This window comes from Muntiacus reevesi, chromosome 1, assembly GCF_963930625.1.
Source record: "Muntiacus reevesi chromosome 1, mMunRee1.1, whole genome shotgun sequence".
NCBI classification, from domain to species: domain Eukaryota; kingdom Metazoa; phylum Chordata; class Mammalia; order Artiodactyla; family Cervidae; genus Muntiacus; species Muntiacus reevesi.
Window position 1 is genome coordinate 88,289,196 of NC_089249.1, and position 23,451 is coordinate 88,312,646.

A 23,451-nucleotide genomic window follows, 5' to 3' on the forward strand; every position below is an offset into this window, starting at 1 on the left:
TCTGGCCATTAGTTTCCCAAGGGGAGATCTCTGCAAGGCAAGGAAGAGCAACAAATGAGAATCAGTTGCTGAACCAGCACCTGATAATTCTTAATGACGGGCTGTGTGATAAAACACAGAGCTTGAGCCTGTGGCTTAAGCCTCTAAGTCTGTGTTGGGGTCTTTTGTGCGTGTGTGCTTAATCACTCAGTCGTGTCCTACTCTTTCTGACCATTTGGACCATAGTCTCAAAATCTTTGGCATATTGGTAGACAGAGAGCTCCAGGCCCAGAGAGGAGTATTAAACTCACATCTTCCTAGCACAAGGCCGAGGAAGAGATAAGAGATCTCGTGGTTGCACATTAAAGAGAGATAAGAAATAGAAAGTACAAAAGACCAGGGCATGAGTTCTGACTTGTCAACATAGTGACCCTCTCTGCTGATAACTGGCTCTAATCAAAACCCTGGACAGAAAGTAAGTTTATAGATATTCTTCCTTTGAGTTGGGGGAATTGATGAGAGCTACAGAGGGTGTGGTCAGAGACAGAATTCCCTCATGCAGAGAGAGGAAATTTCCCATGCAGCTTCTAACACCTGAAAAAAAGTCATTGCAGGTTTTTGACTCCTAGGAAGAAGGCCAAAAATTCCTAAATATCTATTATGTCCTACATTGGGCTAAGAAAATTTCCCAGGACTGTCTGTTGGGTTTCTTTACTTGCAAGTAACAAAAATAATTCTGATCTATTTTTTAAAGCTGAAGAGAAAAGTTGTCAGGAACTTTTTGTCCTTAGGGTGTCTACTATGATATATATATATTATATATATATATAATATATATTTATATATTATGTGTGTGTGTATATATATATATATACACACAGTCAAATTACTGTCTTAAAGTCACCTTGGATGCTTCATAAAATTGCTAGTCAGATTGGGCAACCAGGCTCAGACATTCTGTAGTCAAAATCAATTTCAAAATCAAATTATCCCATCTTAGTCTAAGGGAGGACCCCTCAAGTCAGTTCCTGAAGTCTTTGAAATAACGTTAACAAATTTCTTGCTACCTGAAGGACAAGATATTCTATGCCCAGCTTGTACATTTCCCTTCTCAAGCCTGGAATCCAACATTCTCTAAGGAACTCTGGTTCAGTTTAATGAGAAATGATATTTAGAGGATATAATCTGGGGAACTAGTGGTCTCATTGTTAGTAGATTGTTTCTATGTCTTTTCAATGGATAGATACAGTATACATATTTATGTAATACATATTATATTGTATACAATAAATAATATATATTATATAACACATATTTATATTACATTAATACTAATTATAAATAAGTTATTCATTAAAATACATTATGAGCTGATACTGATAGTTTCATTTGAATTCAGGACTACAGAGTTTTTATTTGGCGTTATCATCATCTTACATCCATATTTCCTTTCTCCCATATCTGAAATTTTACTTCTCAAGGATACCTATTAGGGACTGAATAGTGTCCCTCCCAAATTTATATGTTGAAGCTTCAATGTCAATGAGCCTGTATTTAGAGATAAGACCAGTAGGGAGGCAATTAAGCTTAAATAAGGTCATCACAGTGGCACTTGTAAGAAAAGTAAGAGATACAAGAGGGCGCTCTCTCTGATTGTGCACAGTTTAGTTCAGTTCAGTTGTTCAGTCGTGTCTGACTCTTCACAACCCCATGGGCCACAGCACACCAGGCCTCCCTGTCCATCACCAACTCCCAGAGTTTACTCAAACTCATTTCCATTGAGTCGGTGATGCCATCCAACCATCTCATCCTCTGTCATCCCCTTCTCCTCCTGCCCCCAATCCCTCCCAGCATCAGGGTCTTTTCCTGAGTCAACTCTTCGCATGAGGTGGTCAAAGTATTGGAGTTTCAGCTTCAGCATCAGTCCTTCCAATGAACACCCAGGACTGATCTCCTTTAGGATGGACTGGTTGGATCTCTTTGCAGTCCAAGGGACTGTCAAGAGTCTTCTCCAACACCACAGTTCAAAACCATCAATTCTTCAGTGCCCAACTTTCTTTATAGTTCAATTCTCACATCTATACATGTCTACTGGAAAAACCATAGCCTTGACGAGATGGACCTTTGTTGGCAAAGTAATGTCTCTGCTTTTTAATATGCTGTTTAGGTTGGTCATAGCTTTTCTTCCAAGGAGCAAGCATCTTTTAATTTCATGGCTGCAATCACCATCTGCAGTGATTTTGGAGCCCAGAAAAATAAAATCAGCCACTGTTTCCATGTCTACTTGCCATGAAGTGATGGGACCAGATGCTATGATCTTAGTTTTCTGAATGTTGAGCTTTAAGCCAACTTTTTCACTCTCCTCTTTCACTTTCATCAAGAGGCTCTTTAGTTCCTCTTCACTCTCTGCCATAAAGTTGGTATTATCTGTATGTCTGAGGTTATTGATATTTCTCCTGGCAATCTTGATTCCAGCTGGTGTTTCATCCAGCCCAGCATTTCTCATGATGTACTCTGCATATAAGTTAAATAAGCAGGGTGACAATACACAGTCTTGACATACTTTTTTTCCTATTTGGAACCAATCTGTTGTTCCATGTCCAGTTCTAACTGTTGCTTCTTGACCTGCATATGGATTTCTCAAGAGGCAGGTCAGATGGTCTGGTATTCCCATCTCTTTCAAAATTTTCCACAGTTTGTTGTGATCCACACAGTCAAAGTCTTTGGCATAAAGTAGAAGTAGGTGTTTTTCTGGAATTCTCTTGCTTTTTTGATGATACAGCAGATGTTGGCAATTTGCTCTCTGGTTCCTCTGCCTTTTCTAAAACCAGCTTGAACATCTGGAAGTTCACAGTTCTTGTATTGCTGAAGCCTACCTTGGAGAATTTTGAGCTTTGCTAGGGTGTGAGATGAGTGCAATTGTGTGGTAGTTTGACCATTCTTTGGCATTGCCTTTCTTTAGGATTGGAATGAAAACTGATCTTTTCCAGTTCTGTGGTCACTGCTGAGTTTTCCAAATTTGCTGACATATTGAGTGCGGCACTTTCACAGCATCATCTTTTAGGGTTTGAAATAGCTCAACTGGAATTCCATCACCTCCACTAGCTTTGTTCATAGTGATTGTGCACAGAGGAAAGCCCATGTGTTGACACAGCAAGATAGCAGCTGTCCACAAGTCAGAAAGAGAGCTCTCATCACGCTAATGGCATCTTGACCTTGAACTACCAGCCTCTAGAACCTGGAGAAAATAAATTTCTGTTACGCTACCCGGTCTATGGTATTTGTTAAGACAGTCTTAGCAGACTAATGCAGTAATATAATTACTTCGTTGCTTTTCCCACAACACACACAGTAATACTATTGCTGCTACTAATAATACAATTACTGCAAATAGTTAAAAAATTTTTATGCAACTTTTTGTTGTTCTTAGATTATATACAACTAGAGATAAACACTCTACCTCTTTGGTAATTTGTGTTTTCCCTCTGCTCACTTTTATGTTTTCTCTTTCTGTTTTGTGCTTTGTAATTTATCACCGCATATGTAGTTTTGTGTGTGTGTGTGTGTGTGTGTGTGTGTGTGTGTGTGTGTATTCCCACTGAGGACTTAATGTACTTCTTGAATTTAAGGTTTATGTTTTTTAATAATTCTCAAAGTTGCACAGAAATTTTTTCTTCAAATATTTATTCTCTGTCATTTTCTTAAACATTTTCTTTTGGAGCTACAACTAATTGCTCTCAGTCTACTCTTGACTTTTTAAGTCTTTTTCATATTTTCTATTCCTTTAACACTTTGTTACATTCTGCTTAATTTTCTTAGATTTACCTTCCACTCCACAGTTGCTTCTTCAGTTTTCTTTAAATCTGCTATTTAATTTTTCCTTTGAATTTTAATTTCAGTTACTGATTTTTCTTTTATAGAAGTTCTTTTAAAATCTACCTCCTTTTATTTCTTAATCATTTAAAAATATTCTTTGTGTAGTCTCTTCAGTTTGCATTATTTAACATTTGCAAGGTTGCTTAATCTACTACTGTCGAGTCTTCTGACTTTCCTAAATTGTTGCTAGCTTTGCCACATACTAATATTTTATCATAAGTTGATGTTTAGAGAGGGATATTTCCCCTCTTGAGGCTTTCGTTGTGCTCTAGATCAGATGTTGGTAAACTTTTTATATATAAAGCCAGGTAGTAAATTTTCTGGGGATTCCTTTGTGGCTCAGCAGAAAGAATCCACCTGGCAATGCGGGAGACACAGGTCTGATCCCTGGGTCAGGAAGATCCCCTGGAGAAGGAAATGGCAACCCTCTCCAGTATTCTTGCTTTGTAAATCTCATAGACAGAGGAGCCTGGCGGGTTACAGTCCATGGGGTCGCAAAGGAGTCAAACATGACTCAATGTCTAAACCACCACCACCACTATATATTATCTACTATTTTTCCATATTGAAGGAAGAAAGAGATCCAAGTTAGCTTATTCTTCCAAGTTGCCAGGGGAACGCTTAATCAGAAAAAGTGTTGAATTTTATACTCACTGGAAAAGAAAAGGACATCTTATGTTACATTACGTTAATGTGTTTTTCTGATTTCAAGTTATACTTAAATTTCTAGAATGAAAGTTTCTTGGCTGTATTGTTTGAGTCATTTAATATACTATGAACTCAATTTAGTAGGTTTATGATTCCAGATGCTTAAAGAAGTTTGCTCTAAGATTTGATATGTTTTTCTTTCTTTTTTCCATTTTTCCTTCTTTCTTCTCTTTCCTTCTCTCCCACTTTTTCCCCTTTCTTATTCTTTTTTTTTCTTTTTTTTGTAGATTTCGAATTTCAGTTGGACTTTCTGATAGCTCAGTTAGTAAAGAATCTGCCTGCAATGCAGAAGACCCTGGTTCAATTCCTGGGTTGGGAAGATCTGCTGGAGAAGGGATAGGCTACCCACTCGAGCATCCTTGGGCTTCCCTAATGGCTCAGCTGGTAAAGAATCTGCCTTCAATGCAGGAGTCCTGGGTTTGATTCCTGGGTTGGGAAGATCCCTTGGAGAAGGGAACAGTTACCCACTCCAGTATTCTGGCCTGGCGATTTCCATGGACTTTACGGGGTCCATGGGGTCACAAAGTTGTCTCAGTTCTTTTAAAAAATTGGGTAACTTTCTATATTTATATTCTTAAAAACTTGATTGGATGGTTATCTTTTGTACTTTATATCCAAAATAAATAAGTCTTGGATTTTAATTCTACTTTTTTAAAAAAATTATTTATTTTTAATTGGAGGACAATTGCTTTACAACATTGTGTTGGTTTCTGCTATACATCAACATGAATCAGCCATAGGTATACATATGTCCCCTCCCTCTTAAACGTCCCTCCCACCTCAAATCCTGCTTTTTTTGTTTTTGCATTAATTATTTTGCTTGTTATCCTCATTTTTCCTTTCTCTTTTTAAAAGGATTTTTTATCCTTATTCTAACTTCTTGAATTGAATCAATAATGCAATTATTTTCATTCTTCCTTCAATAATGAGAAAACTTAAAAGTTATCAATTTCTGCATTGGCTGCATCCAATTTCCTAACTTTGATACAGAGTGTGTAGGTATTCCTCTCTAAAAGAATGTTCTTTTCCCAGATCCTGACATGGTGAATTCTTCCTGACATTCAAAGCTTGGCATAAATGCCATCTCAGAGGGGCTTTCCCAGCCAAAAGTATTCCCATCCTCCCCATCCCCATGCCAGGCACTCCCAGTCATATCATTCTGTTTCCTTTTGTTAAAGCAAGTATCACCCCCTGATATTTTCTTGTTTTGTTGGTGCGCTTCTTTATCAGCTATCTTCCCCTACTCCAGTAAAATATAAGCCCACGAGAACAGAGTTTGTCTTCTCAGTGCTGTCTATCCTGCTATGAGACAATGTCTAGTACCTAATAAGTGATAATTGGGGCTTCCCTGGTGGCTCAGATGGTAAAGAATCTGCCTGTAATGTAGGAGACCTCGGTTTGATCTCTGGGTTGGGAAGATCCCCTGGGGAAGGAAATGGCTACCCACTTCAGTATGCTGGCCTGGAGAATTTCATGGACAGAGGAGTCTGGCAGGCTACACTCCGTGGGATCACAAAGAATTGAACACAACCGAATGACTTTCACTTTCAAGTGTTCATTACATGAATGCATGAAAAATATTCTCATCTCATTATTTTAAAAATAGCATAATGTCATGTTATGTCAATTATTCCTCAATTTGAATTTTTAATTAAAAAATAATATATAAAAATAGCCTATATATGTCATTTTTATTTCACTTTGTCATAATAACTGTACGGGACTTTGCCCTTCACCTCAAGTGGATGTTTTATTTGTTTGTTTAATTTCTAGTTTATCACTTTCTGATATGATAAAATGGCTCATATAAATTTTATGCTTTGAAACTTATTGAGTTCATCTTCGTGTCTTATTTATGATCACTCTTTGTAACTGTTCCACAGAAGCTTATAAAGATGTCATATTTTCTCTTTGTGAAAGAAAAATTCTATGATTCAGATTTTTTTCTATGTTTTTGACAACTTTTGTTTATTTCAGCTGTCAAAATTTGAGATATGTGTGTTTAAAAGTCTCCTACAAATACTGTATTTCAAGTATTTTTCCCCTTATGTTTCTAGCATACTTTGTTATTATAGAAAGCTTGCAGTGATGAGATCTTTAGTGTAGAATGTACCTTTGTTGAGAATAAAATGTTCTTCTTTGACTCATTTAATGCTTTTTGACATGAATCCTATTTGTCTGAAACAAGCTACTCTGTTCTTTTTCTGAAGACAGAATCTGGGACCCTCTGTTGGCTCCAGGAGCTCCTTTCCTGATGTACAGCAAAAGATTAAAACAAAGCCTTAAGGACCATCTGAACTCCAAGGGGAATTAATGCACTATAGTTCCAAACTCTTATCATTCAGGAAAAAAAGGATGTATTGGTGAATCCTGCAGGAATGCTGAAATCTCTATTTTTCTAGGGCCAGAAATTGCATACCTGTCAGCTAGCTTAGAAATCTCCTGTAGTGTCCAGACATCAAGACTCTTCCCCAAGTGGTTACACCCTGGATGGTGTAACTGACCCTCTTGGAAGCTGTCCCTGGCATGGACTGTGATTTAAGATAGCTGGATTCCTAACATAGCTGAGAGAGCAGGGTGGGGGAGCAAGGTGTAGGAAGGCCTGGCTCCTGGGTGTCTGGGCAAGAAGTTCTGTTTCCCTTAGACTCCCCTGCTTCATTTGATTGGCGGGAGTCCCAGGCATCCTCATCCGATCCCACTTTCCTAGTCCTGAAACTGAGTTATGGCCGTGGAAGATGCTTGAAAAAGTTCATGATGCTCTTAAAATGGCATGGAGCCCTGAGAAGTCATCATTCTCCATGAAACAAAACCCCAAATAGCATTCAGATTGGGCCTTAATGGCAACTGGATATGGTAGCAAAATAAGAAGCAAGCAAAGTGTAGTAGCAGAATCCTTGTTGAATGGCAGGACCCCTGTGTGTGATTCCCTATCACTGTTGCTGGCTTGCCATGGTCACTTCTCATTATGTGAAAATGGCCTGAGCAGGGCAAGGAGCCCCTCACATTTTCAAGAGCCATCTGCAAATGGATGAGAAAAATGTGCTAGTGTGTGAAGTGCTGAGAGCTCTTTAAAAGAAAAAATACAGCTTTTTTTTTTTTTTTTTTTTTTTTTTTTTTAAGACAGAAAGAGTCCAACTGAGTTGTAGTGGAAACTGGGATTTGCCACCAGGTGCCCCTTCCCTTTCAGTGAATGGCCGGCTGGCCGGCTGCTATTGGCTGGTCACCCTCTCTTGCCCCCCTGCGGTGAATCTCCGCATTCAGTGAGCACCTTTCTTGGGTTAGCTCAGAACCAGTGACTAATCAGTAGCAAGTATAAAGCTCCTGTCACTTTGCTCCGACGCAGGAAACCCTGAAGGTCAGTCCGAGTCTGAAACTCCCTTGTGTCTTCTGACACTTTCCCTGTGATGCTTTTAGGGGAATCCCCAATACACAAGCCTTGTAAAGTAGTGAGAATGATTTGCCTCTTCCATGTTCTTCCTCCGGAAACTGAAGCACATCTTCAGTAAGGCATACCACTTTAAGGAAAAGCCACTTTTTAAAATGTGGATTTTTTTTAAAGAGTTAAATTGGAGGGTATTTTAACAACAGCTAACATTAATTTGCCTGCCAGTGCAGGAGGCATAACAGATGTGGCTTCGATTGTTGGGTTGGGAAGATCCCCTGGAGAAGGGCATGGCAACCCACTCCTGTGTTCTTGCCTGGAGAATCCCATGGACAGAGGAGTGTGGTGGGCTACACACAGTCCACAGGGTTGAAAAGAGTCAGACATGACTGAAGCAACTTTGAATACACATTGATTTAACACTTAATTCAGTTAAGTTCAGTTCAGTTGCGACCCCATGAACCACAGCATGCCAGGCCTCCCTGTCCATCACCAACTCCCGGAGTCCACCCAAACCCATGTCCATTGAGTCGATATTGCCATCCAGCTATCTCATCCTCTGTCGTCCCCTTCTCCTCCCACCCCCAATATTTCCCAGCATCAGGGTCTTTTCCAATGAGTCAGCTCTTAGCATCAGGTGGCCAAAGTATTGGAGTTTCAGCTTCAGCATCAGTCCTTCCAATGAACACCCAGGACTGATCTCCTTTAGGATGGACTGGTTGGATCTCCTTGCAGTCCAGGGGACTCTCAAGAGTCTTCTCCAACACCCCAGTTCGAAAGCATCAATTCTTCGGCACTCAGCCTTCTTCATAGTCCAACTCTCACCTCCATACATGACCACTGGAAAGACCATACCCTTGATTACATGGACCTTTGCTGGCAACGTAATGTCACTGCTTTTTAATATGCTGTCTAAGTTGGTCATAACTTTCCTTCCAAGCAGCAAGCATCTTTTAATTTCATCGCTACAATCACCATCTGCAGTGATTTTGGAGCCCAGAAAATAAAGTCAGTCACTGTTTCCACTGTTTCCCCATCTATCTGCCATGAAGTGATGGGACCGGATGCCAACACTTAGTAGTAGTGGTTTAGTCGCTAAGTCGTGTCCAACTCTTGCACTTAATATGCACTCACTAAGTATTTTATGTCCATTAACTCATTTGATTTTCAGAACAGTCTTCTGAGGTAGAGCCTCATATTAGTTTCATTTTATAGCTGTGAGAAGCTAAGTTTGTAAAGGTTCAGCGATTTGCCCAAGTTCACACCGAGGGAGTGGTGAGGTAAGACCTGAAACTCTGTTCTCTTTGACCCTAAAAACCTGGCAAACGAACATCCACACAATAGCACCTCTTAGAACCATGCTACAGCATGCTTCCCTGCAGCTCCTATAAATAATGAATTCTTTTGTAGCACTGACAAGAGAATTGGATTTGGGAGAAAAAAAAGGAAGGTGGATATATTTTCTAGGAAAAAAAAATGGGATACTAGGTACTGCATAAATATTAAATCCTTCCTCTTGGTCTATTTTCTTCCATGTCTGTGAAAGGAACTGGAAATAGAATAAGAAGCATTTTTCCAATATACAATTCATCAGGAATTTATAAAATATTCAAGACAGTGGTATCCACAGAACAGGGCCTTTTTAAAATAGTCCTTATCTGTTGCCTGAGAGGTAGGGGACTATTTATCATTTCAATGACCTCTGGTTTATGCAGATAGTGTTAAGCAAAATAACTTTTAGGACAATTTTTTAAAATCTCTTCAAAAGAGAGTTAATTCTGTCAAGGCTATTTTCAATGTTTCCATCCTTCCTGCCTGAGTGTTTCATGTGTTGGGTTCCTCCATCCCAGCTGTACCCACTGTGGACTATGCCCTGTGAAGTCTTAAAGCCCTGCTCACTTGAGCAGGTTTTGTATGCTCTGAAGAAATCCAGCTCCCAGCCTTCAGTGAGCAGAGGCAAATTTGCATTTCTACAAGGGCACTAAGACCCCCAGATACCAAGCACCATGAATATCAACCACCACAGCATCTCCTTCTTTTCTTTTTTAAACAAAATTTTGGCCACAGTGCCCAGCTTGTAGAATCTTATTAACTGTTCCCCAAACAGGGATTGAACCATGACCTCTGCAATGAAAGCACAGAGTCCTAACTACCAGACCATCAGGGAATCCCAGCATCTCTTTCCAAATTCCTTTCCATCCTTGCTGGGAATTTAAGTACCACCCAAAGCACTGGTTGGGCAGCATTTCAAAGAGTTTCCAACCACACTGAAGCCCTTATGGGCCCCATCAGGCACTGCAGGCCAGATCCCAGTCTTGGGCACATCATTTGTGCCTGATTGACTGAGAAAGAACAGAACCAAACTCTCTTTCAGATCAGGGGCCGCATTCTTATACCAGATCATCTGAGCTGGTGCTGGACCGGTGTTCATCTCCTCAACCAACACTGCAGGCCAAGCACCTGAGCTATTGTTCCCTCTGTGCATGCTCACAGCCCCTGGCCACACCCTGGAGCCCTCCAGCTCTCTCCCCCGTGGTTTGAGCAGCCTGCCAGGTATGCTGGATTTGTCCATTCCCACCGGGAACTATGGGTTTCCCAGGTAGCTCAGTGGTAAAGAATCTGCCTACCAATGCAGAAGATGCATGTTCCATCCTGGAGTCTGGAAGATCCCCTGAAGAAGGAAATGGCAACCCACTCCAGTATACTTGCCTGGAGAATTCCATGCACAGAGAAGCCTGGTGGGCTACAGTCCATAGGGTCGCAAAGGAGTTGGACACGACCGAGGGACTAAACAACAACAATGGGGAACTACGAGCAAGGATGCTGTGTTATGCTAACAAAAGATGCTCAGCAGAGGTCATGGGGTCACAGAAGATGCTGTGCCAGGATCTGGCCACAAGGGACCACAAGTGCTGGCCTCGCTTGAGAGAGTTTTCTGGGTGGAGCTCTGACTGGGGGACCTTTGGGTCCCTGTGATTCCGTTTATAATAGTGGCAGTGCTCACTTTTATTGAGTATTGATTATGTGCCTGGCAGACTTCTGAGTGCTTCATCTACATGATGTCACCTAATCTTCCCAAGAACACTGTGAAATAAGACCAATATTATCTTTGTTTTATGGATAAGGAAACCAACGTTTAGAGAGGTGTATTGCCCAAGGTCACAGACAGGGGCTGAGCCAGGATTCGCATCGGTCTGTCTTGCTGTAGGGTCCACCGTCCACCTATGCTACGCTGTGGGCTGGGCTGTGTTTAGCCTGTGAGGGTTCTGAAAGACATTTAAAGTGTGAGCCAATATTTAAATGGTGAGAGATTTCACTTGTAAACACATACAAAATTCTACTATCTTTTAAAAAATGGGTCTGTCTGGTATCCTTTGTCTCTCCGTCCAAAGGCTCCCATCTACTGGAGGTGAGTGTTATTAGTAGCGGCCTTGTTGGATGGAGGCTATGCTCCCAGTTTCTATAGAACCTGGTCCAGCAGCCTGGTTCTGTTCGCCTATCTGGGTGTCCCCCAAGTGCTCTTGAATCGCCCAGTGCTGTGAGACATCCCCCTAGTCCTTGGTATGGGGGTGGTAGGTTCATTCCTGACCTTGTACTGCCTGGGAAACAGTTTGGGGCTAACACTCCTGTCCTCAGTTGGTTTGGAATAGAGAACACAGATGTAGGCTGGTGATGGTATAAACTAACATGGCAGGTTACTAGTTTAGAGTGAACTTCAGTCAGTTTATCTCCAGGGCAGATGGTAGGATGAGAGGGTGGCTTGGAAAGTTCTGGAAAGTAACTGGATCTGAAATTTACTCAAGGTTGTGCCACAGGCTAGTTGCGAAAGCCAGGTTGAGTCACTTTTCTCTGTACCTATAAAAGGGAGAGATTGAAGTTGATAAGCTATAAGACAGGTATCAGCTCTGAAACTCTGCTACTGCTTGTAAGTCATATTTTCACATGAGAGGACTGGTTTTGAGAGCACCTCTCAAGGAGGGGACAAATCTTTGTACAGATGAAAGATTTCAGTGGGTACAGATGAAAGGTAGGTAGTAAACAACTTTGGCTGGCTCAGCTGAAGAGCCAAGGAGAGGCCATAGACCCAGCCCAGTGAAAAAAGGTGTGGCCTGAGTCTCTAGAACATTTTGAATATCAGAGCTTTCCTTTATTTTAGTTCAGGGTCAGGTTGGGGCTTGGTTCTTTATTTAGAAAACCATGATAGCCGTCACTGAAAACAGTCCTTGCCAGAACAAACATCTCACCCCAAACAATATCACTGGGAAATATAACTATGTTAATAGATGGAATTTCACAATCTTTCAGAGCATTCAGAGGAACTCACAAGAGCTGTACCATTTTGTACTCTCTTTTTTAAAACACATACCTTATCACAGCAAAGTAAACCTGTTTCTCAAATTAGAGTAGTCTTGAAAATAAATAGTTACATACAGATTGTACTAAAGAATGAAAGATAAGCCTAGAGATCAGGCATGAGTCCAAGAAAAAAAAACCTTCATAATACATTTCTCTTGTACACTTTTTGGTACTTTTGGAGTCTTATAATTCCCTCTGGCCCATTGGCATCTCTCAGTGTAAGTCTCACTGGCTTCTCAGAATTAGCCCTATTTTCTCTCTGGCAAAGGTGGTGTGTACAACCTCAAATTCAGTTGCTTATCTGAGAACTTGATCTCAGGTGTGACTTCCCAGTATTCCCCAAACTTGGGCATGTTTGAGGGTAGATGTGGGGGACCTGTAGGAGAGGTGTGGCCTCTTACGTGAACCAGATACCAACTGAGGCTCTCTGAGACCTCTGCAAGGAGGCCAGCTTGACTGGGACTGAGCCTCCTGGCCTGACTTTATAGACCCTTGCCTCTATATCCAGGGCCAGTTGACATCCCCACTTGTGCTGGGGCCCATCACTTAATAGAATGAAAATCTTGATCCCGTAGGTCTAAAGGTACAGGCAGAAAGAGAGAGCCTGTGTTTCTAACAGGCTCCTTAGTGATGCTCATGCTGCTGGTCCACGGACTGCACCTTGAGCTGCAAGGTCTTACACGGGTGGTTCTCAGAGTGTGCTACCAGGAAGACCATCAGCAACAGCATCCCTGGGAACCTGTTAGAAATGCACACTCTTAAGCCCCAACCCTGATCTCCTGAGTCAGAAACTGGGTATGTGACCTAGCAATCTGCATTTTAACAAATACTTGAGGTTATTTTGGGTTTCCCTGATGGCTCAGTGGTGAAGAATCAGCCTGCAATGCAGGTGACACAGGAGATGCGGGTTCGATCCCTGGGTGGGGAAGGTAACCTAGAGGAGGGCATGGCAGCCCTCTCTAGTATTCTTGCCTGGGAAATCCCACGGACAGAGAAGGCTGGTGGGCTATAGTCCACAGGGTCACAAAAAGTCAGACATGACTGAAGTGACTGAGCACGCATGCTACGTAATTTTGATGCATGCTAAAGTTTGAAAAAACACTGTCTATACTATGAGTACATGTTGAATTGTGTCTCTCCCCAAAGATATATGGAAGTTTTAATCTCTAGTACCTGTGAATGTGACCTTATTCAGAAACAGGGTCTTTGTAGATTCTATCAAGTTAAGATGAAGTCATTAGCATGAGCCCTAATTCAATATGATAGTGCACTAGTAAGAAGATGACCATATGAAGACACAGATGCAGAGGGAGATGATGGCCATGTAACACAGGTAACAGAGATGGGAGTGATCCATCCATAAGCCAAAGAATGCCAAAAATGCCAGGAAATAGCAGAAGCTATAAGAAGTATTCTTGCCTACATGTTTTACAGGTAGTGAAGACCTGCCAACACCTTGATTTTGAACTTGCGGGCTCCCCAACTGTGAGACTATAAATTTCTATTACTTAAGCTATCTGGTTTGTGGTAGCTTGTTATGGCAGCCCAAGGAACCTCCAACAACTGTGAAAGGCTTTCCCCACTCTGAGGGAATAGCAGGTGTTGACAGGGCCTGGATGTAAGAGTTTGACTGATAGGTAGAAGAATACAGAGAAAGAAGTAGAAGAAAGTAAAAAGCAAATAGAAAGTAGTTATAATATATGGCCAGAGGTATGTGTGGTATTGATTTTTTAAAAGATATTTGTAAGTTAACTTAACAAACATTTATTGAGGCCCTGGGAATATGACAGTGCTCAAGAAAAGATCCTTTCCCTTAAGAAACAGCATGAGAAAACAGGCACTTAACCATTCACGGTAGCTGCTACTCTAAGGGGAAGTACAGAGAACTATGGGAGCAAGGCAACCATAGACAGTTGTTCAGGTTGTACACTATGCAACATACCTCTGATGTCAGTGCTCTTCCTTAGGGTCCTATGGTTCATAACTGCTCAATTGAATGTGGTTACTACATTGGAAAGATGTAAGAAAGACATTTAATTCATTCCTGAAGAGGAATAAAAGCTTCCCAAGGGAAACAGGATCTAAACTGAGACCTGAGGAGTAAGCAGAAGTTAGTCAGGGAAGGAAGATGAATGTGGGGGGTTAGAAAGGAAAGTGTTTAGAAAAAGAAAAGAGCATATGCCAGATCGAAGGATGGTCTGAGTGTCTGTGAGATGTGAGTCCAGTCAAGGACTCTGTAGGGAAGAAGTTAACTATTAATTAAGGGGATCATCCTCTTTCATTAGAGACTAGAGCCCTCTAGGTAAGTTCTATTTTGTAGCAAGGCTTTCTTTGATGACTCAAGTATCCCCCAAGGTAATTACAGTTGATAAGTCTTGGTTATAAACCTGACGCAATTTGCTTGTAAAAAAACAGATTAGATATCGAATGGGAGAGGAGAGGAGAAAAAGTGGGTAGGATAAGATAGAATAGGATAGAAGTCAATGCTGTGTTCAAAGTGTTTGTGTATGCAGACTGAAAAACTATAACCTCAACTTTCTTTTTTTTTCCCATTTATTTTTATTAGTTGGAGGCTAATTACTTTACAATATTGTAGTGGTTTTTGCCATACATTGACATGAGTCAGCCATGGATTTATATGTGTTCCCCATCCTGAACCTCAACTTTCTTTTCTGGCCAGGAGTCCTATCCTTTTTTGCTCCAGTGAGGGTCAGGTACTGATGAGGCCATATTGAAGCTGGCTTGTGTAAAAGAACTCGCTCAAGTTCTACCCTTGGATCTAGAAAACTAGTCTTCCCCTTGGTACTAAGGGTGAATTTCTAATTGCATAACCCAAGTTGAGGGCTTGACACTAGCGTGGACGAGGTAGCCACAGCTCAGTGGGGCAGCCATGAGCCCAGGGTAACTGGCCAGGCTGTTCCTAGAGATGCAGGGTCTCCAGAGAGCGTGCTCGGTGCTTTGTCAGCAGCACACAGTAATTTCAGGTGAGATTAGGCTACACTAAGCGCTGAGGCTGCAGATGGGGTGTGGGGGGTGCAGGTGAGGCTGGGGTACCAGGGGAAGCCCAGAGGGCAGCACACAGGTGGAAAGCAAAAGCCTAGGTCACAGTCTCAATCCTGGACTTGGGACCTGGGGGATCAGCAAAGGGCTGGTTTCTTGTTTATAAGCTTCAGATTCCCTTTGGACCAACTGGTGCCATTTCCCTGAACATCAGAAATGCCAGGGATGAAACAAACCTAAGGGTCATCATATACAAAAATCCTCAACTCCTGCACTCTATCTCTCAAGAGCTTTCCAGGCCTCCAGCCCACCAACACCTAGGCACCTTGGAGGCAGCTCCCCCTTGCCTCCAGAGCACAGCTCTGCTGTTAGAACTTTCCCTTTGAATTGAGAGAAAATGGATCTTTCTGCAGCTTTCCTCCATCTGTTGTCCTTTACTCGGAGAGTATTGACTTTTTTTCCGCCTTTACTCCACCTTGCCGAGTGGCCTTGGGTGAGCAATTCACCCTGTCTTTCTGTGCCTGTACCCTCTCTGCTGGTCTGAGAGAATTTCTGTCAAGATCAAATAAAATTATGATATGAAAGCACTTTGAACACGTAGATCAGTCCTACAACACAGCAAGCCCTGGTGGTTCTTGGTTCGTTTGGCATGACCGTGTTGGGCTCTCTTTGACTGTGACTTCCCTGAGAGCTGCCAGCTGACTCTGAGGAGGACAGCTTATGTTCAGTGCCCAGTAGCCTCTGAGTGAGTCCCTCACTGGTCTGACCTCCCCAAAAGGAAGGAAGTGAAAAGAAAGTGAGGACTCGGAAGTATTTTGGACCACCTCCCTAAACCTAGCACTAAGACACAGTACGCCTCCATGTTTTCTGAAAGGATGGGATTTGGTCCAGGTATCCCATCAAGGACCACGCCCTGGTGTATCCAAGAACTCTTCACCCGTGGTGCTCACCCAAACCAGCCTCTGAAGCCGCTTGAACTTCAGCTGGCGCCTGCTTTGCGGCTGCATCAGCATCTCCTGAACCTTTGGTAGTTGTGGCATTTCCCACTCATTGTCCCTGAGCTAATGATGCTGAGACACTGAAAATCATCAGAAAGTCCCACTACTCCCAATTAAGAATCCCCTTCCCTCTAACCAAGAGTCAGGGCCCACAGCTGCCTGCCATGATCCTGCTCACCTGTAAAGAAATGACTGTAAATGCAGTATTTTCTAATTATTATTTTGGCTGCACTGAGTCTTCATTGCAGCATGCAGGCTCAATAGTTGTAGCATGAGTACTTAGTTTCCTGACCAGGGATCGAACCTGGGCCCCCTGCCTTGCAAGTGCAGTGTCTTAACCACTGGACCACCAGGGAAGTATCAGTATTTTAATAAGTACAGGTTCCTTGCTCTGGAAGTATATTCCTAGCCATGGACTGACTTCCGTCATTCAGTATTTGTTGAATATCTCGGAATACCAGATGCTATGTGATATTCTAGGAAATATGGATATATAAACACAGCCCCTGACCTCAGGGAGCTTTCACTGAGGGGAGTCTTAGAGACATCTAAACTGTTAGTGCTAAAGGGTTGCGGGTGCTGTGACAGACTGAAGTGTAGGAAACAATAGGGGATACAGGGAGGAAGGAATCTGGGCTGTCTGAACAGGGTAGGGCAGGGTGAATCCGAGAAATTGCCATAGAAATGTGATGTTCACAGTTGAGTCTTTAAAGAATGTGTATTTAGTGCAGTTGGGGGCCTGAGACAGTAAACCGTTTATCTGAAGCATAATCTCTAGTCACAGGTCAAGGTTGGCAGTCACATTGGATGCAATCTGATTTCTCCATTGCTTTGTTGAGGAGTGGAACCTGGATTTCAGCTCTATGGCATTCAACAACAGCTGTCATATTCTCATTTGGAGGTTATTTTCTTTGTATTCTCATGTCAGTTTCCGAATTCCATTAATATAGGACTTGCCCAATATAGTAACTGCATGTGTGTCTGTACCCCCACTTATCCAGTTAGGTTGTGACGGTCTTGAGAGAAGAGTCTAAATCTCTCTTTGTTACCCCTTCATTCAACAAACATTTATTGGGCCCCACTAGTACCCTATGATAGCACTGAAGATATAGCATCAAATAAGACAGATGTGGTTTCTGTCCTCATGGAGTTTCCATTCTAGCAGAGAAGATGGTCATTGGACAAATAATCAATTGCATGTGTGATCAGACCTTTGAAAGGAAAATCCCATTGTGGTGTCACAGGGTAAACAGGGGACATGATCTAGTCCAAGGATCCCAGGCAGGTGACCCCAAAAGATGTTTAAGCTGGAAGACACTCATTGTCAATTCTTGTCTGACTAGTTTTACACCTTGGTGCTGTGATCTAATGGACTTTCCAGGTGGAACTAGTGGTAAAGAACCCACCTGCCGATGCAGGAGACATGAGACCTGGGTTTGATGCGGGAGACATAAGAGACATGAGACCCAGGGTTTGATCCCTGGGTTGGGAAGATCCCCTGGATGAAGGTATGGCAACCCCCTCCAGTATTCTTGCCTGGAAAACCCCATGGACAGAGTAGCCTGATGGGCTACGGTCCATGGGGTCGCAGAGTCAGATATGACTGAAGATACTTAGCACACACTCCATGCTCTCATGTCTACCCTTCGATTCCAAATTCTGCAAAAACTCCAATATTTATTCTTCCCTCCTCCTTCTCTTTCTTCTTCTCCTCCTTCTTCCTCTTCTTCTTCATCATAAAATGCCAAGATTTATCTGAGCAAAAGGTCATCCAGGAAGCAACCATATTTCCCAGCCTCCCTTGAAGCTAGGAGAGACATATGACTAGTTTCCTGCTACTGGAATGTGAACGGGAGTGATGTGAGCAACATCAGTGCTATATTCTTTATAGAGAAAAGGGCTTGTGCGCCACTCCCCACTTCCTACTGTGTGGGAGAGAACAGCAGCTGCACCGGCCCCCTTAAACCAGAGATGGGGGCTCCCTCTGAGGATGAGAGAGCTGCCCATTGCCCGTATATCTAGATCATCTTGGGCAACAGCACTGTGTCTGCTCTAGACATTCAGCCCATCTGTGAACCTCCCAACAAGAATTAATCTTCTGCCTTTTTGAGCCACTGTATTTTGGGTCTCTTTGCGGGGAAGCTAAGCCTATAAGCTGACTCACATATCCAGGGTCTGTTTTCAGCATGTCTTCAGCTTAGCAGGAACCACAAAGGCATTTACCCAATTTGTCATCATCTGTGAGCAGTTATAGCATGAGGTTTCTCTCTCTTCAGTTTAAACACATCATGGTCCCCATCTGGCTGTTGTTTCTTTGAACCCTTCCTCCCTCTTTCTGTGCTTCCTTGTTCCTTCTTTCATCATTCAGGTGCTCTAAATATTTGTTGGAGAATTTAAAACATACTGTCATGGGTTGGTTTTTTTTTTTTGGCCAGGTCACAATACCTTCAAAAGAGAGGCCTAGGAGAGAAAAGGGCTGTGAATGAGATTCTGAGATGAAGAGGAAAGCCTTAATTACCTGAAACTTGGTGAATCACAGCTCTCTATTAATGAGAATGCTTCTACCGCATCTTTAGAAAAAAGAAGACTGCAACCAAATAAGCTGTGATGGAGAGGTTCATTCAAAAAACCAATTTTCTAAGCTCGTTCTAGAGTTTCAACCCAATTGGCTCTTCTCCCATGGTGGCAGCCACAACTCAGTGGGAGATGGGATGGGAATTTGTCATAATGGCTCTGAGGCTGTCCTTTCAACCTTGCTTTATTCCTGCTTTCACATCATGGGGAAATGGGCTATAAGTTCCATCTATTATGCTTAAAAATATTCTGCAAATATGCAAGGCTACTTCTATAATGACATTGGTTCTGGTGTTATTTTCATTGGTAAAACAATGAAAACAATATAATGTGCATCAATAGGAAGACACTTAAATTTAAAAGTATAGTTTATCTTTTTTTTTAATTTATTTTTATTAGTTGGAGGCTAATCACTTTACAATCACTTTACCGCAGTGGGTCTTGTCATATATTGACATGAATCAGCCATGGATTTACATGTGTTCCCCATCCCGATCCCCCCTCCCAACTCCCTCTCCACCCGATCCCTCTGGGTCTTCCCAGTGCTCCAGGCCCGAGCACTTGTCTCATGCATCCAACCTGGGCTGGTGATCTGTTTCACTATAGATAATATACATGTTTTGATGCTGTTCTCTCAAAACATCCCACCCTTACCTTCTCCCACAGAGTCCAAAAGTCTGTTCTGTACATATGTGTCTCTTTTCTGTTTTGCATATAGGGTTATCTTTACCATCTTTATAAATTCCGTATATATGTGTTAGTATATGGTAATGGTTTTTATCTTTCTGGCTTACTTCACTCTGTATAATGGGCTCCAGTTTCATCCATCTCATTAGAACTGATTCAAATGAATTCTTTTTAATGGCTGAGTAATATTCCATGGTGTATATGTACCACAGCTTCCTTATCCATTTGTCTGCTGCTGGGCATCTAGGCTGCTTCCATGTCCTGGCTATTATAAACAGTGCTGCGATGAACATTGGGGTGCACGTGTCTCTTTCAGATCTGGTTTCCTCGGTATGTATGCCCAGAAGTGGGATTGCTGGGTCATATGGCAGTTCTATTTCCAGTTTTTAAAGAAATCTCCACACTGTTTTCCGTAGCGGTTGTACTAGTTTACATTACCACCAACAGTGTAAGAGGGTTCCTTTTTCTCCACACCCTCTCCAGCATATAGTTTATCTTATAAAGAAAACAAAGGCAGTCACTTCAAAGGAGATAGTTTTCTATGGACTGACCTGCAAAAATGTGCATGATGTGTGTGTGTTAGCAAAACAATTGTTTTTAAATAAAAATGAACAACTGATGTTTATGTATATATTTTCATATGCCTAGAAAAACAGACTGGAAGGACACACATGAAATTATTAATAATGGTGATCTCTGGAGAGTAGAATCAGGGAAGATGAGGGTAGGTTTTCATATTTTACTCTATAATAATTCTATGGTGTTTGTTTTTATAGTAGTAGAATTTCCCTGTGAGGCAGAGATCATACTTATCCTGCTCATTGCCCATTCATGGAGAGAATATAGGAGTGATCAATGACAATGACAGTAATAATAATAGCAATTATTATTATTATTATGTAAGTTATATAGCATTTATAATACAGTAAGCACCATCCTTTGGATTTTATATATATTAGTATATCTAATTTTCATAAATATGCTATGCAGTAAGTACTTTATCATCTCCATCTTACATATAAAGAGACAGAAGCACAGAGATGGTAAGCAAGCTGTCCAAGGTAACCAAGTGACAGAGCTGGCATTGAATCCAGGGGGCCTGGCTCCAGAGATTATTCTTAATCACTCTATGTTACGTTGATTAATGGATGTAATGAATGAATGCTAATTTTTTCAAAAAATGTTTTTTTGGCTAAGTCTCTGATAAGTAGAAGAATCAATGAACCAGTAAAGTTCATTCCCAGAGCATTCTGCTTAATCAAGGTTCTACAATTTATCTTTCAATGCAAGGTAATGGGCTGTTTATACTCAGAGCCTTTCAAAAGCTGAGAAGACACCGATGTTAACAGTTGTTGATGAGTGACTGGGAAAGGCTGAATGTTTTAATTTAAAATAAGTGAAAGAATTAATTGCTAGCAAATTAAAAGGCTTCATCTGCCGTTTCGCTGCTCCTCGGTCTTCTGTCTTCCACCCAGAACAATAACAGGGGCGTTGCGAGCACAAGCGTGACCGCCTGGCTTTTCCTTTCTGAGCAGCCTGGTTTTGCAGCTTGTGCTTACATCTGGGGATCTGGAAAGGTAGAAGAGAATTCTGTACTCCAGAAGCATCTCTATGTACTTAAGGGGCTAATAGGAACCCCCACCCCGCCACTCAGGGAAAAAGGCTAAAGCATAGACTAAGAGTTCTCGGAGTAGAGGAACTAGATTTCATTCCATTTTTACCCTCTGCATCTCAGAATGCCTGGCACCTAGCACAAGTTTTACATAGGAAAGTTTATCGACACTGTCTGACCAAGAGAAATTTTGATGGTATAGAGGAAACTCTAAGAAAAATAATAAGCACCCCTTGATTGAAATAGTTTTCTGGATCTGCAAATAAAATTCATTCAGCAGTTATGAGCACATACTCTTTGCAAAGCCTGTTACTAAATACAGGTGGACACAAAATAGTCTCAGTCTTCAAGAAGCTTAAAACAGAGTCTGAGAGATGTATGCATGGTGTCAGCACTGTGACTTTAGAATAAAGAGAAGACGTTTGTAAATTTGAAGTCAAGGAAAAACTCTCTCTCTCCCTTTCTCCCTCTCTACTCCCCACTACCTCTATCATCATAAAGATTACTCAGGAGTAATCTTGTGGATATATGGGATTTGTATACATGTGGGAACTGAATATTGGCAGTACATGGGGAGCAAACTAAAATTACTTCCCCAGGACAATTGAATGTGGCTTCCTGGCAGAGTGGAGATCGGTTTATCTGTCCACAGTTGAGTTGAAGCTTTGTTTGCAGATAAATCACTCTTCCATGGAACATCAGAAGAAGAACCGACAGAAAAAAGACATACCTGCTCAGCTGAAAGATGATGATGTACAATTAATCTGCAAATAATAGAAATAAAGTCTTCAGAGATATTACACACACACACACACACACACAAGACATATCAACGTGCTTAATGGGACTAATGACCTGGGGGAAGGAGAGGAGAGCTTAAGTTAACAATTGTGCTGGCTATTGATCTTTCCCAGACTTATAGAAAGGGCACACAGCACTACTTAACTGAGACATAGAACTGTGATGGAGTTAGAAAGGCACTAGGACAAAATTTGTGCCCCTTGCAATTTGGTCTTCCTCGGAGTAGGTCTGTGCAAGCTCTGCAGTTCTGAAAAGTGAAAGTGAAAATATTAGTTGCTCAGTCAGGTTCTATTGTTTGCGACCCCATGGACTGTACCTCCATGGACTGTACCCCCACGGACTGTACTCCCATGGACTGTAGCCTTCCAGGCTCCTCTGTCCACGGGATTCTCCAGGCAAGAACACTGGAGTGGGTTGTTGTTTCGTTCTCCAGGGGACCTTCCCAGCTGAGGGACTGAACCTCTATCTCTGCATCTCCTGCATTGGCAGGCAGGACTCTTTACCAACTGAGCCGCCAGGAAGTTAAAAGGACACCACAATTCTCAGATTGTTTCCAATCAGAATATTAACACCTCGTGGGCTATTTTTTATGAATATCTTAGTCTTTGGGAAGACAGCACAGTGTCGGGGATGCCTCGGTGTCATACTGCCAGTGTTCAAAACTCATCAGCTATGTAATAGTGGACCAGAAAGCCTTATGTGGATGGTAATATATTCAAAGGGCATTGTTAAGATTAAATGAGATGATATATGCAAAATATGTGGCAATCCATAAATCCTCAATAACTGCTAGCTATTACCATGTTCCATAGTAGCAACAAGGAGTAATGTATACAAGACCTTAATTTACCAAGTGTTTCATGTTCCCAGATGAAACACTGTCCTTAAGAGTCAAACCTCTGAGCTCATACAGACCTGAGTTCAAATACTGGTTCCCTTCCCACCAATCTTGCAAACATAAGCAAATCAGTTAACCTCTAAGCCTTAGTTTCTTTATGTGTAAAATGGGATAACAGTGCAGCGGATTCATAAGTTAGTTGTGACAATTAAATAATGTAAATTGTTCAGCACATGCTAAGTGCTCGATAAATGTCAGCAATTACTTACGTCCCATTTCTCCTCCTAATAGCTCTGTTCTGAGGGACCTATGACTCTGAACATTAGAGTTTCCAATGTTAGGTTGACTGCAAACATTCAGTCTTCCACATTGACTTCCATGTAGCTCAAATGGTAAGGAATCTGCCTGGGATGCAGGAGACCAGAGTTTGATCCCTGGATCAGAAAGATCCTCTGAAGAAGGGAATGGCAATCCACTCCACTACTCTTGCCTGAGAATTCCATGGACAGAGAAGGCTGATAGGCTACAGTTCGTGGGGTCGCAAAGAGTCGGACATAACTGAGCAACTAATACACACATAAACATCCACAGCAAGACTTAGATCACACTCCGTACAAGCCCAGCACCTAGCTGAGAACAT

The 23,451-nt window shown here is 41.8% G+C and overlaps 1 non-coding gene across 1 annotated transcript; it reads right to left on the reverse strand.

Moving 5' to 3' along the window:
- Positions 1–16,582: 16,582 nt before the first annotated feature.
- On the reverse strand, positions 16,583–16,655 carry TRNAA-UGC (transfer RNA alanine (anticodon UGC)). Its single transcript has one exon. It is a non-coding gene; the product is annotated as a tRNA-Ala (tRNA).
- Between the last annotated feature and the right edge of the window lie 6,796 nt (positions 16,656–23,451).